At 48.1% G+C, this 14,895-nt stretch overlaps 1 protein-coding gene across 3 annotated transcripts in view; it reads left to right on the forward strand.

Moving 5' to 3' along the window:
* METTL25B (methyltransferase like 25B) overlaps positions 1-14,895 on the forward strand; it is a 42,624-nt gene that overhangs the window by 9,964 nt on the left and 17,765 nt on the right. The gene's annotated exons all lie outside the window — the stretch shown is intronic.

Below are 14,895 nucleotides of genomic sequence, written 5' to 3' on the forward strand. Positions count from 1 at the left end.
GTGCCATTCTGCTGACGTAAATGTGCAGGAGGCGGTCCTTAAGTGGTTAAAGGGTTTGTAAAGTCAGAAGGTTTTCTTTTATCTTGCTGCATTCTACACATTCGGATAACAAAACCTTCTGTGTGCAGCAGTCCCCCTTAATACTTACCTGAGCCTCATCTCAATCTAGCGAAGTTGCAACAGAGTCTTGGCTGTCTCCCTCATTGGCTGAGACGACAGCGGGGCACCATTGGCTCTCGCTGCCGTCAATCAAAGTCAGTGTGCCAATGAGGAGAGGGTGGAGGCAAAGACACAGCTCCGTGTCTGAATGAACACACACACAGCAGCAGCTCGGCTTGGGTGCCCCCCATAGCAAGCCGCTTGCTTTGGGGGGCACTCGGCAGAAGGGAGGGGTGAGGATGCCCAAAAAGAAGAGGATCGGGGCTGCTTTGTGCAAAACCATTACAGAGCAGGTAAGTATGACATGTTTGTTGTTTTTAAATGCAAAATAAACCAAGACTTTAATATCACTTTAAGGGTGGGGAGGCGGGAAGGTCTGCCCGATCACGTGATTGGCTGTTGCAGCGCTCGGGAGCCGGTCCCGCTGGTTCCTCCTGCCATCCATGGAGACATATGCGTGGCATGCATTAAAGCCCATTCTCCTTGCCGCCGCACACATGGGTGCCAAGAGGTTAAAGATCTTGCCACAAGATAAAGGGAACCCAAACTGTACATTTCCAAGAACTCAGATCACCAATATTTATCATTTCTCCAGGATCTTTGTGTTCTTTGTTGCAGCATTGGTCCAGTCAATGAGAATGAGTGACCTGCTGCTGCTGCCAGGGGAGGTGTGGCCTCAGTCCATCTGCTGCTGCAGCTCAGACCCCCCCCCCCCCCCCAGGCTTAGGCCTGGCTGCAAAATTGTGAATAAAACCAAGAAAGGTCCATAAAACTGGTTGCGGCACTTGAAGGGGTTATTGAAAATGAAAGCACAAGACATGCATGGGATGTGTCTTGGGACAGGGCCGTCTACATAGCATCATGGGCCCCTGGGCAAAGTAATGCTCTGGGGCCCCTACAATGGAGACAGTGCAGATAAACAGACATCAAGTTGGTAGGAGGTAGACAAGCGGAGCTCCGCATTAACTACATGAACAATCATTCTGTATAGCAAAGAAACAGAGGGGGAAATACTACATACATAAAGTAACAAAGCTGTCCTGTGCATATAATATATCTGCTAGATTGATGCCTCCCCAGCACTATGGCCCCTCTACGCCCCAGATATCCCCCCCCCCCCAGCACTCTGACCCTTCTACACCCCAGATATCCCCCCCCCCCCAGCACTCTGACCCTTCTACACCCCAGATATCCCCCCCCAGCACTCTGACCCTTCTACACCCCAGATATCCCCCCCAGCACTCTGATCCCTCTATACCCCAGATATCCCCCCAACACTCTGACCCCTCTATACCCCAGATATCCCCCCCAGCACTCTGATCCCTCTATACCCCAGATATCCCCCCCCAGCACTCTGACCCCTCTACACCCCAGATATCCACCCCCCAGCACTCTGAGCCTTCTACACCCCAGATATCTACCCAGCACTCTGACCCCTCTACACCCCAGAGATCCCCCCCCCCCCCAGCACTCTGAGCCTTCTACACCCCAGATATCTACCCAGCACTCTGACCCCTCTACACCCCAGAGATCCCCCCAGAACTCTGACCCTTCTACACCCCAGATATCCCCCCCCCCCCAGCACTCTGACCCCTCTACACCCCAGATATCTCCCAAGCACTCTGACCACTCTACACCCCAGATATCTCCCCAGCACTCTCCTCCCTTTACACCCCAGATATCTCCCAAGCACTCTGACCCCTCTACATCCCAGATATCCCCCCAGCACTCTGACCCCTCTACACCCCAGATATCCCCCCCCAGCACTCTGACCCCTCTACACCCCAGATATCCCCCCAGCACTCTGACCCCTCTACACCCCAGATATCCCCCCCCCCAGCACTCTGACCCCTCTACACCCCAGAGATCCCCCCAGCACTCTGACCCCTCTACACCCCAGATACCCCCCCCCAGCACTCTGACCCCTCTACACCCCAGAGATCCCCCCAGAACTCTGACCCCTCTACACCCCAGATATCCCCCCCCCAGCACTCTGACCCCTCTACACCCCAGAGATCCCCCCATAACTCTGACCCTTCTACACCCCAGATATCCCCCCCCCCCAGCACTCTGACCCCTCTACACCCCAGATATCTCCCAAGCACTCTGACCCCTCTACACCCCAGATATCCCCCCAGCACTCTGACCCCTTTACACCCCAGATATCCCCCCAGCACTCTGACCCTTCTACACCCTAGATTTCCCCCAGCACTCTGACCCCTCTACACCCCAGATATCCCCCCCCCCCAAGCACTCTGACCCTTCTACACCCCAGATATCCTCCCAGGACTCTGACCCTTCTACACCCCAGATATCCCCCCAGCACTCTGACCTCTCTACATCACAGATATCCCATCCAGCACTCTGACCCCTCTACACCCCAGATATCTCCCCCCCCCCCCAGCACTCTGACCCCTTTACACCCCAGATATCTCCCCAGCTCTCTGACCCCTTTACACCCCAGATATCTCCCAAGCACTCTGACCCCTCTACAGCCTAGATATCCCCCCAGGACTCTGACCCCTCTACACCCCAGATATTCCCCCCCCCCCAGCACTCTGACCCCTCTACATCCCAAATATCCCCCCAGCACTCTGGCAGTGCCCAGGTGTGCTTTCTCATTAAGACAGCCCTGTCTTGGGTCTCTTATTTCTCCTTGTGGATCCTTTACAAGAAGGTTTAGGCCTCATGCACATTGGACGTTTAGTACCGCTGCATGAGGCTCCTAAGTTTAGGGCACAAATGCACCGTCCAATCAACCTCAGTTGGCTGCATGAGGCTCCAACGTTTAGCTGCTGGCAGAGGGAACAGGTGGGCTGGGCACTGTCCAGTCCCGCACCCGACAGCCTGTCACTCTATGAAAGGGCGACAGCTGCTGGGACTGGATGGGAATGAGATTGCAAATAAAGGTACTTCCACTTAGGGCAGGATGCACCCCAGGGGACCAATGCCTGGAAAGCAGGCTGCTTGCACTGCTCTAAGACCTGCTACTCTGTTCAGCCACAGCAGCTGTCAGCCTCTCATGGACTGTGACAGGCTGCCAATAGCAGGGATGGACGGTGCACCTGCGTCCGCTGCCAGCAGCTAAAGGTTGGAGCCTCATGCAGCGGTGCTAAACGCCAATTGTGCACGAGGCCTTATATGTTCCTCCGAGGTTGAATTTCTATTACAAGATAGTGTAGTGCAATATTCTCTTTCCGCCACTAGATGTCGCTGTTTGCATTTGCTATTATATTTTACCAAATGTATCATATATTGTGGTGATACAGTCTAACCCAGGGTTTCTCAACTCCAGTCCTCAAGGCGCCCCAACATGTCGTCGTGTTTTCAGGATTTCCCACAGATGAACGGCTGTGGTAATTACTAAGGCAGTGAAACTGATCAAATCACCTGTGCAAAATTAATTGAAAGCCTTAAAACTTGACCTGTTGGAGCGCCTTGAGGACTGGAGTTGAGAAACACTGGTCTAACTAAGGCCCAGATTCACAGAGAGCGGGCGCACATTACACCGCCGTAGCGCAAACAATTTACGCTACGCCAACGCAGCGCAGAGAGGCAAGCATGGAATTCACCAAGCCAGTGCTCCCAACACTGCGCTGGGTTTAGAAGGCGTACGTGGAAGTGGGCGTGAGCCATGAAAATGATGGGCCGAGCGCCAGACAGATACGTATCACGAACTGCGCATGCGCCAAGACGTGGACGCATCCCCCTGCGCATGCTCGCAACCACCTCGAAACAACTGCCTAAACTACGCCGGATCACTGCGTACGGCGTGAACGTAACTTACGCCCAGCCAGACACGTCCAACGTAAAATACACCGGCTTGTGTTCCCTGGTGCAGACCTTTGTATGTCTGCTGCTGGGTTACACCTCCTTTATGGGGGAATAACTTTACGCCGGACGTACAACTTACGCGCACTGCGTCGGGCGCACGTATGTTCGTGAATCGCCGTATTTCACTCATTTGCATATTTGAATGGCTAATCGATGGGAGCGCCACCATGCGTCCAGTCTAAGGCCTCTTTCACACGGGGCGGAACAGTACCTCCGCTTACTCAGCGGGGATCGCTCCGTTGATCCCCGCTGAGCCGGCGTATGACAGGGCGGTCCCCGCACACTGTGCAGGGACCGCCCTGTCTCTTCTCCGCTCCCCCCAATGGGGGGATCGGATGAACACGGACCGTCTGTCCATGTTCACCCGATCTGATCCGCCAGACGAATGGAAAAGTAGGTTTTTCCTCCGTCACACTTTGGCGGGTCGGAGCGGGTCGGATGTCAGCGGTCATGTCACCGCTGACATCCGCGGCTCCATAGAGGAGCACGGAGCGCCCGCTCAGGTCCGCCAAAAAAACTGGCAGGCGGACCTGAACAGGCCGCCAGTGTGAAAGAGCCCTAAATGTACGCCCACCCTACGTCGGCATAGGCAAGTTACGTTGGCGGGATGAAGCCTGTTTTTAGGCGCATCTTAGTTTGTGGGTCCGGCGCACAGATACAACGGCGCACATTTGCACTTACGTCGGCGTGTCTTGTTATACGTCGGCGTAAGTGCTTTGTGAATCTGGGCCTAAGTATCTATTAGTGTATTGGTTTAGCTATTGATGTGAGTTTATTTTAAAAGGTGCCCAATAAATATGTGTTTCCTATTGGGTGGGGGGGCTCAGGCAATGTAAGAAGGTGGGGTGCAGAATGGATAGCCTTATCATTCAGCACTCCTGTGTGTAAAACCCATTAGGGGACTAGCTGACTTTTAGTAGTTAAATGGGTTGTAAAGGTAATTTTTTTTTAATTTTTTTTTTCCTAAATTTCTTCCTTTACCTTAGTGCAGTCCTCCTTCACTTACCTCATCCTTCCATTTTCCTTTTAAATGTCCTTATTTCTTCTGAGAAATCCTCACTTCCTGTTCTTCTGTCTGTAACTCCACACAGTAATGCGAGGCTTTCTCCCTGGTGTGGAGTGTCGTGCTCGCCCCCCTTCCTTGGACAACAGGAGAGTCAGGACGCCCACTAACACAGCTTCTTTTCTCCATCTGCAACATAGAGGGTGTCCTGACTCTCCTGTAGTCCAAGGGAAGGGGCAAGCACGACAGTCCACACCATAAAATAAAAGTCCCTAAATCTATCCCATAGTTTGTAGACGCGATAACGTTTGCGCAGCCCAATCAATATAAGCCTATTGCGATCCGTTTTATTTTTCATACATCACGGGACGCAGAGCGGCATAGTAATTACTATGTGGGTTATAGGCCTACCTTCAGGTGATGGACACCGGCATGCCCAAGACAGGAAGACCCCTCCTCTATATAACCCCTCCCAGACCGGGAGTACCTCCGTTTTTTTGCCAGTGTCGGTCACGGTTAAAGATGATTATGAGAAGCCTCGCTGGAAAGTCTTTTGGGCCAAGCAGGCTATGCCGGATCTGTACAAAGTGCAACTGAGGCCAAAATTAACAGTCCCCGGGCCTCGGCTGTAAAGAACGAGGTTTTGCCTGTAATGCCTCTCCTCGGAGAGCTGGATCCTGGGCTCCAGTTCTTTGGTTTTACCAAAAACCAAAAATTACTGCCAGGATGCGCTACAGGTCCAGGTGAGTGGATATCCGAAAGGAGTCCGGTCCCTGAAGGTCTATTGACATCCCCGCCGTGATGGGTGAAGATTGGACTGACTGTTTCTCTAGCAGGGTCCTGCGGCGGGGAAAGGTAAGTGAATGTTCCTGATGAACTTGGTGAGTTTTCTGCTCTTTATCCTATGGAAGAGAAGTTCACCAAGAGATGGAGTCTGCAAGCAGTGGACGCAGCTATCTCCTGTGGCCCAGATTCAAGTAGCAATTGTGCCTGTGTAACCATAGGTTACACAGCGCAATTGCTTACTTGCCCCGGCGTTACGAATGCTCCTGATTCAGGAACATCGTAACGCCGACTGCAGCCTAAAATCTGCGTGGCATAAGGCTTTTATGCCATGCATATCTAGGCTGCATTCTTGCGATGCCCGCTAGGGGGCGTTCCCATTGTGGTCAGCGTATAGTATACAAATTGCATACTAACACCGATTCACGATGTTGCGCGAGCCCTGCGTACGCAATTTACGTCGTTTCCGTACGGCGTGTTTAGCGTAAGGCTGCCCCTTCTAATAGCAGGGGCAGCTAATGCTAAAGTATACCCGTCGTTCCCACGTCGCGACGTTCGAATTTTACGTAATTTGCGTAAGTGATTCGTGAATGGCGCTGGACGCCATTCACGTTCACTTTGAAGCAAATGACGTCCTTGCGACGTCATTTGCCGCAATGCACGTCGGGAAAGTTTCCCGACGGAGCATGCGCTCTACGCTCGGCGCGGGAGTGCTCCTAATTTAAATGATTCCCGCCCCCTACGGGATCATTTACATTAGGCGCCCTTACGCAGGGCAAGTTTACACAGTGCACACGCAATTTACGTTGCTACTGCTCCGTGAATCGCGGGTAGCGCAATAAATTTGCGGGGGCGCAGGGCAAAAACGCTGCCCTGCGCCTCCGTAAATAAGGGGCAAATCTACCTGAATCCGGGCCTGTGTGAATAAAAGTCTTGCATGTCCGGTGGACAATGTCCAGATCAATGTCCAGATCAATTGACAGCGGCACGATAGCTCTATTGTTCTGACAGGACGTCATATGACGTCCTCGTCTTTCACAGCCACTAGGGGGCGCGCGCGTTACTGGGAACACGATGCGCGTGGCCGCGATGGCCGCCCGTGCACCCGTGGATTGCCCAGTAGCTGAGCAGGACCGTGGATCTATGTGTGTAAACACAGATCCACGTCCTGTCATGGAGAGGAGACCGATGCTGTGTCTCTTGTACATAGGGACACAGATCGGTCACCTCCCCCCACAGTTAGAAACACTATGCAGGGTACACATTTAACACCTTCCTCACCCTCTAGTGTTAACCCCTTCCCTGTCAGTCACAATTATACAGTAATCGGTGCATATTTATAGCACTGATCGCTGTATAAATGTGAATGGTCCCAAAAATGTGTCAAAACTGTCCGATGTGTCCCCCATAATGTCGCAGTCACAATAAAAAAAATCGCAGATCGCCACCATTACTAGTAAAAAAAAAAAAATCATAATTGTGTCCCCTATTTTGTAGGCGCTATAACTTTTGCGCAAACCAGTCACTATACGCTTATTGGGATATTTATTATAGCAAAAAGTAAAAAATATTGTGTTTTTTTTTTTTCAAAATTGTCGCTCTTTTTTTAAACCGCAGAGGTGATCAAATACCACTAAAAGAAAGCTCTATTTGTGGGGAAAAAAGGACATCAATTTTGTTTGGGAGCTACGTCGCACGACTGCGCAATTGTCAGTTAAAGCGACGCAGTGCCGGAAGCTGAAATTTCGCCTGGGCAGGAAGGGGGTATATGTGCCCAGTAAGCAAGTGGTTAAAGCTCCAGAGGAACGCGGCTTAGGTTTCTATTCAAACCATTTTACAGTACCAAAGCCAAACGGGGACGTCAGGCCTATTTTAGACCTCAAGGGTCTAAACCAGTTCCTGAATATCCGCTCCTTTTGCATGGAGTCGATCCGGTCGGTGGTCTCCACCCTTTAGGGGGGAGAGCTGCTAGCGTCAATCGACATCAAGGACGCGTATCTGCACGTACCTATTTTTCTCGCTCATCAGAGACTCTTACGGTTCGAGGTGGAGCAATGCCGTTATCAGTTCGTGGCCTTACCCTTCGGGTTGGCCACCGCATCACTCGAGTATTTACAAATGTTCTGGCCCCACTCTTGGCCAGACTAAGGGCCAAGAGTGGGGGTGTCCATGATGGCATATTGAGACGATCTGCTGCCGGTGGATCAGTCAGTAGTCAACTTGAACAAGGCTGTGCGCTGCACAGTCAAGTATCTGGAGTCTTTGGGTTGGGTTCTCAATCTGGAAAAATCAGCCCTACAATGGGTGAAAAGGTTAGAATATTTGCGTCTGGTCATAGATACAGACCAAAAGAAGGTCTTTCTGCCCCAGGCAAAAGTCACTTCCTTGAGAGAGCTGGTCCAGTCAGTGGTGTAGCGTGGGTTGTCAGCGCCTGGGGCGAGGCAAGTAATTTGCGCCCCCCCATGACCCATGGACTTACCTATTTTCATCTATCTACAGTCTGGTCACATGATCCACTGTGTAAGACAGCGGTGGCTGTAGGGAAGAGGAGAGATTGATAATGACTGGAGTGGTGAGATCATGCATATGTTCCTATGTCCCATCTGTTGTTGGCGCTCCCCCCTCTCCACACTCGTGACAGCGCCCCTCTAAATTTTGTGGCTGGGGCCCCCCTTGCACCCCCCACGCTACGCCACTGGGTCCAGTTAGTCAGAACGAAAAGAGATCCCTCCATTCGCCTTTACATGCGGTTATTGGGCAAGATGGTGGCCTCATTCGAAGCCGTCCCTTATGCCCAATTTCATTCAAGGATGCTACAAAACACCATCCTCTCCGCTTGGAACAAGAGAGTCCAAGCTTTGGACTTCCCGATGATTCTGACCCCAGAGGTACGTCAAAGCCTCTGTTGGAGGTTAGTACCCAAAAATCAGCAAAAAGGATAATCCTTCAGTCCAGTCACCTGGAAAGTGGTGGCAACGCACGCCAGTCTTCTAGGTTGGGAAACAGTCCTAGGGAGATTGACGCTCCAGGGCAAATGGGTCTCTTTTCAAAATTGTGAGCAAATATTGGATATAGGGGGCGCTAATGACAGTATAAGTAATACATAAAAGTAAACAATAAAAGTGAATAAATCGATAGATAAGATGGTCTAACTAAACCAAAGATGGTCTAACTAAACCAACAGTGAGCAAATAAAAATACCACTAGTGAAACCGTGATAGCAAATGGTGACAAAATCCATAAATCAAACATATATATATATATATAAAAGTCCATTCATGAGTCTCCGTGTTCAGGAGTATTAGAGCTCAACATAAGGTGCTTGAAATTCAATACAAGGGGCTTCCACCTCCACCAAGATCATAATTCACCCCAAATGGTGCACAAATAGATGGCTCCTTCCCACAAGGTGTTGATCTTTTTAATTAAAAAGAGGTCCAGCTAATCTCACATTACCGAACAGAGAGAAAGGAAGACCACTATAGTGTAGTAACGTTTATTAAAATTCATCTAAAACCGTAGCATCGCCAAATGGCCTCATACTTTTGGTGGTGCCTTGGACCCGGCACTGAGGCTAGACAGCGTTGTAGGGAGTGTTCCTCGCTGGGGAAGCTGGCGTGCGTTCCAATCCGGAGGACCAGCGGGACCGGAAATGCGTAATTGTACGTAACCAGGCGCCTTGACGTACGTTTCGTGTTGCCACGTTGTCAGGAAGCGTCTTTTCAAAATGACCTTACCCATCAACATCCTGGAAATTTGGTTTACATGGCTGTTGGCGGCCAGGAAAGCAGCCAATCAGATCGTTCTGTGTCTAATCGACTGCATTGGAGGCCTGTGTCTAATCGACCCCAGATCTCTCCATTAAGAGGGCCCGTCACAGCCCATGCTGTCACAAGCGATGTTGTTTATTCCTTGTGATGGCAGTAAAGTTAATCGTTAAAAAAAGAAAAAAAAGTTTTTTGTATAAATTTAAATAATAAGAAAAAAAAAAGTAAGTACCCCTGTCCTTATGCGCAAACGTGTACGTTACTCCCGCACGCATATGTAAACTGTGATCGCACCACACATGTGAGGTATTGTCAGGAACATCAGAGTGAGAGCTCCAGAGCTCCTCTGTAACTCTAAACTGCTACGATTACAATTTCATTCTATAGGGCCTCTGCTAATAATATAATATAATAACCTAATATATTGGGTAGGATAAAAATAAAAGGAAAATGCGCAATATTGATTTGGGCTGTACTACGGGTACAAACAACAACTAACGCACACAAATGTGGTATCGCTGCCATCGTCAGGCGTAGGAGAATTTTGGGGTTGTTCTTTGGTGGTCGGTTATGATAGTAGCAAGAAAAATGCAGCTACATTTAAAAAATAAAGGGCCAGATTCACAAAAGAGATACGACGGCGTATCTCCTGATACGCCGTCGTATCTCTGTGATCCGCCCGTCGTAACTATGCGGCGGATTCATAGAATCAGTTCCGCATAGATAGCCCTAAGATCCGACAGGTGTAATTGACTTACACCGTCGGATCTTAGGATGCAATTCTAGACCGGCCGCTAGGTGGCGATTCCATTGCGGTCGGCGTAGAATATGCAAATGACTAGTTACGGCCATTCACGAACGTACGCTTTACCCGTCGCTCTAAATTTACGTAGTTTCCGTCGTAATACGCTGCGTAAAACTAAGGCTGCCCTCTAGGTGGACTAGCCAATGTTAAGTATGGCCGTCCTTCCCGCGTCAAAATTTTAAAAATCACGTCGTTTGAATAAGTCGTCCGTGAATGGCGCTGGACGCCATTTACGTTAACGTCGAAACCAATTACGTCCTTGCGACGTCATTTAGCGCAATGCACGTCGGGTAATTTGACGGACGGAGCATGCGTAGTACGTTCGGTGTGGGAACGCGCCTAATTTAAATGGTGCCCGCCCCATTTGAATTAGGCGGGCTTGCGCCGAGCGGATTTACGTTACACCGCCGCAAGTTTACAGGTAAGAGCTTTGTGAATCAGGCACTTACGCTGTAAACCTGCGGCGGTGTAACGTAAATGGGATACGTTACGCCGCCGCAGCGTAACGTATTTCTATGTGAATCTGGCCCAAAATATTTACCATTTGTGTGCCAGTTTTCCTTTTTTTTTTTTTTTTTTATAGAATATATATAAAATTACGGGAAATCTGGAGATATCCATTACCATTTACCATCAAATGAAAGCCCAATTTATCCTGGGGGGGAAAAAATGCAGTATAATCCACCCAGATGCACAAAGCAGCTGTGATGATATGTACAGTTTTACTAATGCCCGGTACACACGATCCGATTATCGGACGTTTTTTTTGTTTTTTTTTGTATGCTAATCTCACGTCGAATCTGATGAGTTTACTGAAGTCACGAAAATTTTTGTACGGCAGAACAAAAAATCGGAAGTGATGTCATGTCACTTATTAAACGAAAATTGTACGATCTGGCATCGTACGAAAAAAAAATTCTGTGCATGTCCGATAGAATAAAATTGGATGAACTGTCCTGATCGGCTCTCGGAAGCTCTGTACTAACGATCCGATTATCGTACGATCGTTTCGAAAGCGGCATTTTTTGTACGATTTTCGGATCGTGCGTTTGGGGCTTAACGCATGTCAAAGTTGCAAAATTAGGCTTGGGCATTTTAGATTTGTTTTACCCTTTTTATAGGCACGAAGGGGTTAATTTTAATATATATATATATATATATATATATATATATATATATATATATATATACATATATATATATATATATATATATATATATATATATATATATATATATATATATATATATATATATATATTTTATGTAAACAATGTATTACAATTTTTGCAAATCATTCCATTGAAATGGAAATTCCAGTGAATGAATTTGCGAAGAGTGATTACAAAGGCTTTGTACAGGAAGCACTCAGTGTAAGTGATCCTGTCTGTGCTGTAATAGGTTGGCGGTATTGACATGGAGGGATTAATAACATTGAAGTGAGTGTTGCGCTTGGATTGGATGTTGCTGTGCTGCATTGACATGCGTTGCGGCGTCCAGGGAAGGATCTCTGTGCATATATGATGTGCTGTGGCTGCATTAAAATGCTCATTGATGCATATGATGTCATTTCCCATACTAGCACATTAGCTAATGCACCATAACACGAAGAACTCGGGAATATGATCAGCTCTGAAAAAATGCAGACATGAAATTTTATACTGCAGCTGCCACCGTGATTCCGATGTCCGTGTAAATAACCACGTGTCGACCGGTTCATGGTAAAAAATACCTCATTACTTTGACATTAAATACCAGTGTTATGGCAGCAGCTGCCTTAAGCCTGGCATCGTTTTTTACCATGGACGATTCCGCATCGGATAAAAGTGGCCCTGCGGGCAGATTCGCCGTATTTTCTGGGCTTACCGGAGCCGTCGGTAAAGCCCCGAATCGATCCGAAGCGCCCGTTTGGGCAGGAAGTCGAAGGAGGGCAAGATGGCCGACATGCCCTTGGAGGACTGGAGCGACCTCGAACGTCACTTCTGGTTCTCAAGCCAAAACGGTTTATTTTTTATTTTATTTTAAAATGCTTTTACATTATTATTTTTTTTTTTTTTTTTTAGATCTCTTAATAAAGAGTAGCCAGGGGCGGACTGACCATTCGAGCATTAGGGCCCTGCCTGAGGGCCCCATGCCACTAGGGGGCCCCATCAGGGTTGCAAGGCTCAGTAAAACCAGGGACAGTATGTAAAAAAATCTGTGTTTTTTACATCTGTCCCTGATATGTCCGGATAGGAAAAGGTTTTGATATGAAAATACTGTGGGCCAGATCCACAGCCAGCGGGCTTAACTTAAATCTTCCTATCTAAGTTACACCGCCGCAAAATTTCTACCTAAGTGCCCGATCCACAAAGCACTTACCTAGAAATTTTTGGCTGTGTAACTTAAATCTGTCCGGCGCAAGGCGTGCCCAATCTAATGGGGCGAGTCCCATTTAAATTAGGCGCGCTCCCGCGCCGGACATACTGCACATGCTCCCGACGCGATTTTCCTGACGTGCATTGCGCGAAATTACGTTGCGCCGAGTTTTGTGAATCGCGCCGGGTAAAAAAAGTTGCGTCGGGAAAAAAAAAAGATGCGGCGGGAATTTTTTTTTTTTTCAAAAACATTTGACATCGCCTCGGGAAAGAAGGGTCTACTTTTACAAGGTGTACTAACTTTACACTTTGTAAAAGCAGCCCTAATTTTGCATTTGCAAACTAACAACTTACAGAGACTTCACGAAGGGAAACCGCTTCGTGGATCTCCGTAAGTGCTAATATGCATACCCGAAGCGGCATTTCGACGAGAAATGCCCCCAGCGGCTGCCGCAGTACTGCATCCTAAAACTATTACACCTGCCGGATCTTAGGAATATCTATGCGTAACTGATTCTGTGGATCAGTCGCATAGATAGAAACAGAGATATGCAGGCGTATCAGCAGATACGCCTGCGTATCCCTTTTGAGGATCTGGCCCTGAGATTTTAGCTACCCAGCCATTGCACTGCCTCCTGGCGTGGTGGCCATCTGTAAGTCCGGAGGCCCCATAATCTTCTATTGCCTGGGGGCCCCATGATTTGTCAGTCTGCCCCTGAGAGTAGCTGTTGTTCTTATTTCTTTTGGAGCCGGTTCACACAGGGGCGACCTGTCAGTCGACTCGATCCATTCTATTCAATGGAACCGTTCTAATAGGAGTGACGCAAGTCGATCCGACTTAGAAAAAGGTTCTTGTACGACTTTGGGGGCGACTCGGGGCGACTTGCATTGACTTCTATACAGAAGTCATTTTGCAAGTTGCCTCTCAAGTCGTCTTGAGATCGCCTTGCCGAGTCGCCCCCAAAGTCGTGCCGCCTGTGTGTGAACCGGCTCTTACAAGGGATGTTTACATTCCTTGTCATAGGAATAGAAGTGATCTAAAAAAAATTCAACAAATGGACAGTGTCATAAAAAATTTAAGAAAAAAAATGTAAAGCGCCCCGTCCCTCCGTGCTCATGCGCAAAACCAAACGCATACGTAAGTCACGCCCGTATATGTAAATGGTGTTTAAACCACACGTGAGGTAGCGCCACGATTGTTCGAGCGAAAGAAAAAATTCTAAGGCTAGACCTCCTCTTTAACTCTAAAAAGGTAACCTGTAAAAAAAATGTTTTTAAAGGATCGCCTATGGAGATTTTTATGTACCGTAGTTTGTCATCATTCCATGAGTGTGCGCAATTTTAAAGCGTGACATGTTGGGCATCTATTTACTCAGCGTAACATTATCTTTCACAATATACAAAAAAATCGGGATATGTATTTGTGTGTTTTTGTTATTTTCTTATAATTTATTAAAATTAAATTATTTTTTTTCACAAAAAATTGCGATTGAAGGACCGCTGCGCAAATACATTGTGACATAAAATATTGCAACAATCACCATTTTATTCTCTAGGGTCTCTGCTAAAAGTAAAAAAAAAAGATTTTATATATATATTCATATATCATTTCTCTAAGAGACCCTAGAGAATTGGTAAAAAATAAAATGTTTTATAATAAAAAAATATATATATATATATATTTTTTTAATTTATTCATTTATTTATTTTTTTTCTCTAGGGCAGCCCTCAAAATTTATACTCGCATTTTGCGAGTACATTTTAAAGGCTGGCGAGTGTGGGCTGCCTGAGAGCAGGGGGGGGCGAGCAAGGAGAGGAGAGTCGTCACCGCCGCCGCCGTCTGGTTGTTTAGAGCACGGGGAACATTACAGCTTTCAATTCAATAGCTGTGTTCCCCGCCGCGCGCGTTTTATACAGCCCCTCCCCCTTGTCCGGGCACTTTGATAGACAAAACGCCCATCCCAGGATTGGATGGGTGATCTGTCTATCAAAGTTTCCCGGACAAAGGGGAGGGGCTGTATATGACGCGCGCGGCGGGGAACACAGCTATTGAATTGAAAGCTGTAATGTTCCCCGCGGTTTGAACAACGCGGCTCTGGCTCCTACCCAGCACAGGTAGGCTGCAATTGTGGGGGGACTCTGGCTGCAATTGTGGGGGGACTCTGGCTGCAATTGTGGGGGGACTCT

This window comes from Rana temporaria, chromosome 5 (assembly GCF_905171775.1).
Source record: "Rana temporaria chromosome 5, aRanTem1.1, whole genome shotgun sequence".
Lineage (NCBI taxonomy): Eukaryota > Metazoa > Chordata > Amphibia > Anura > Ranidae > Rana > Rana temporaria.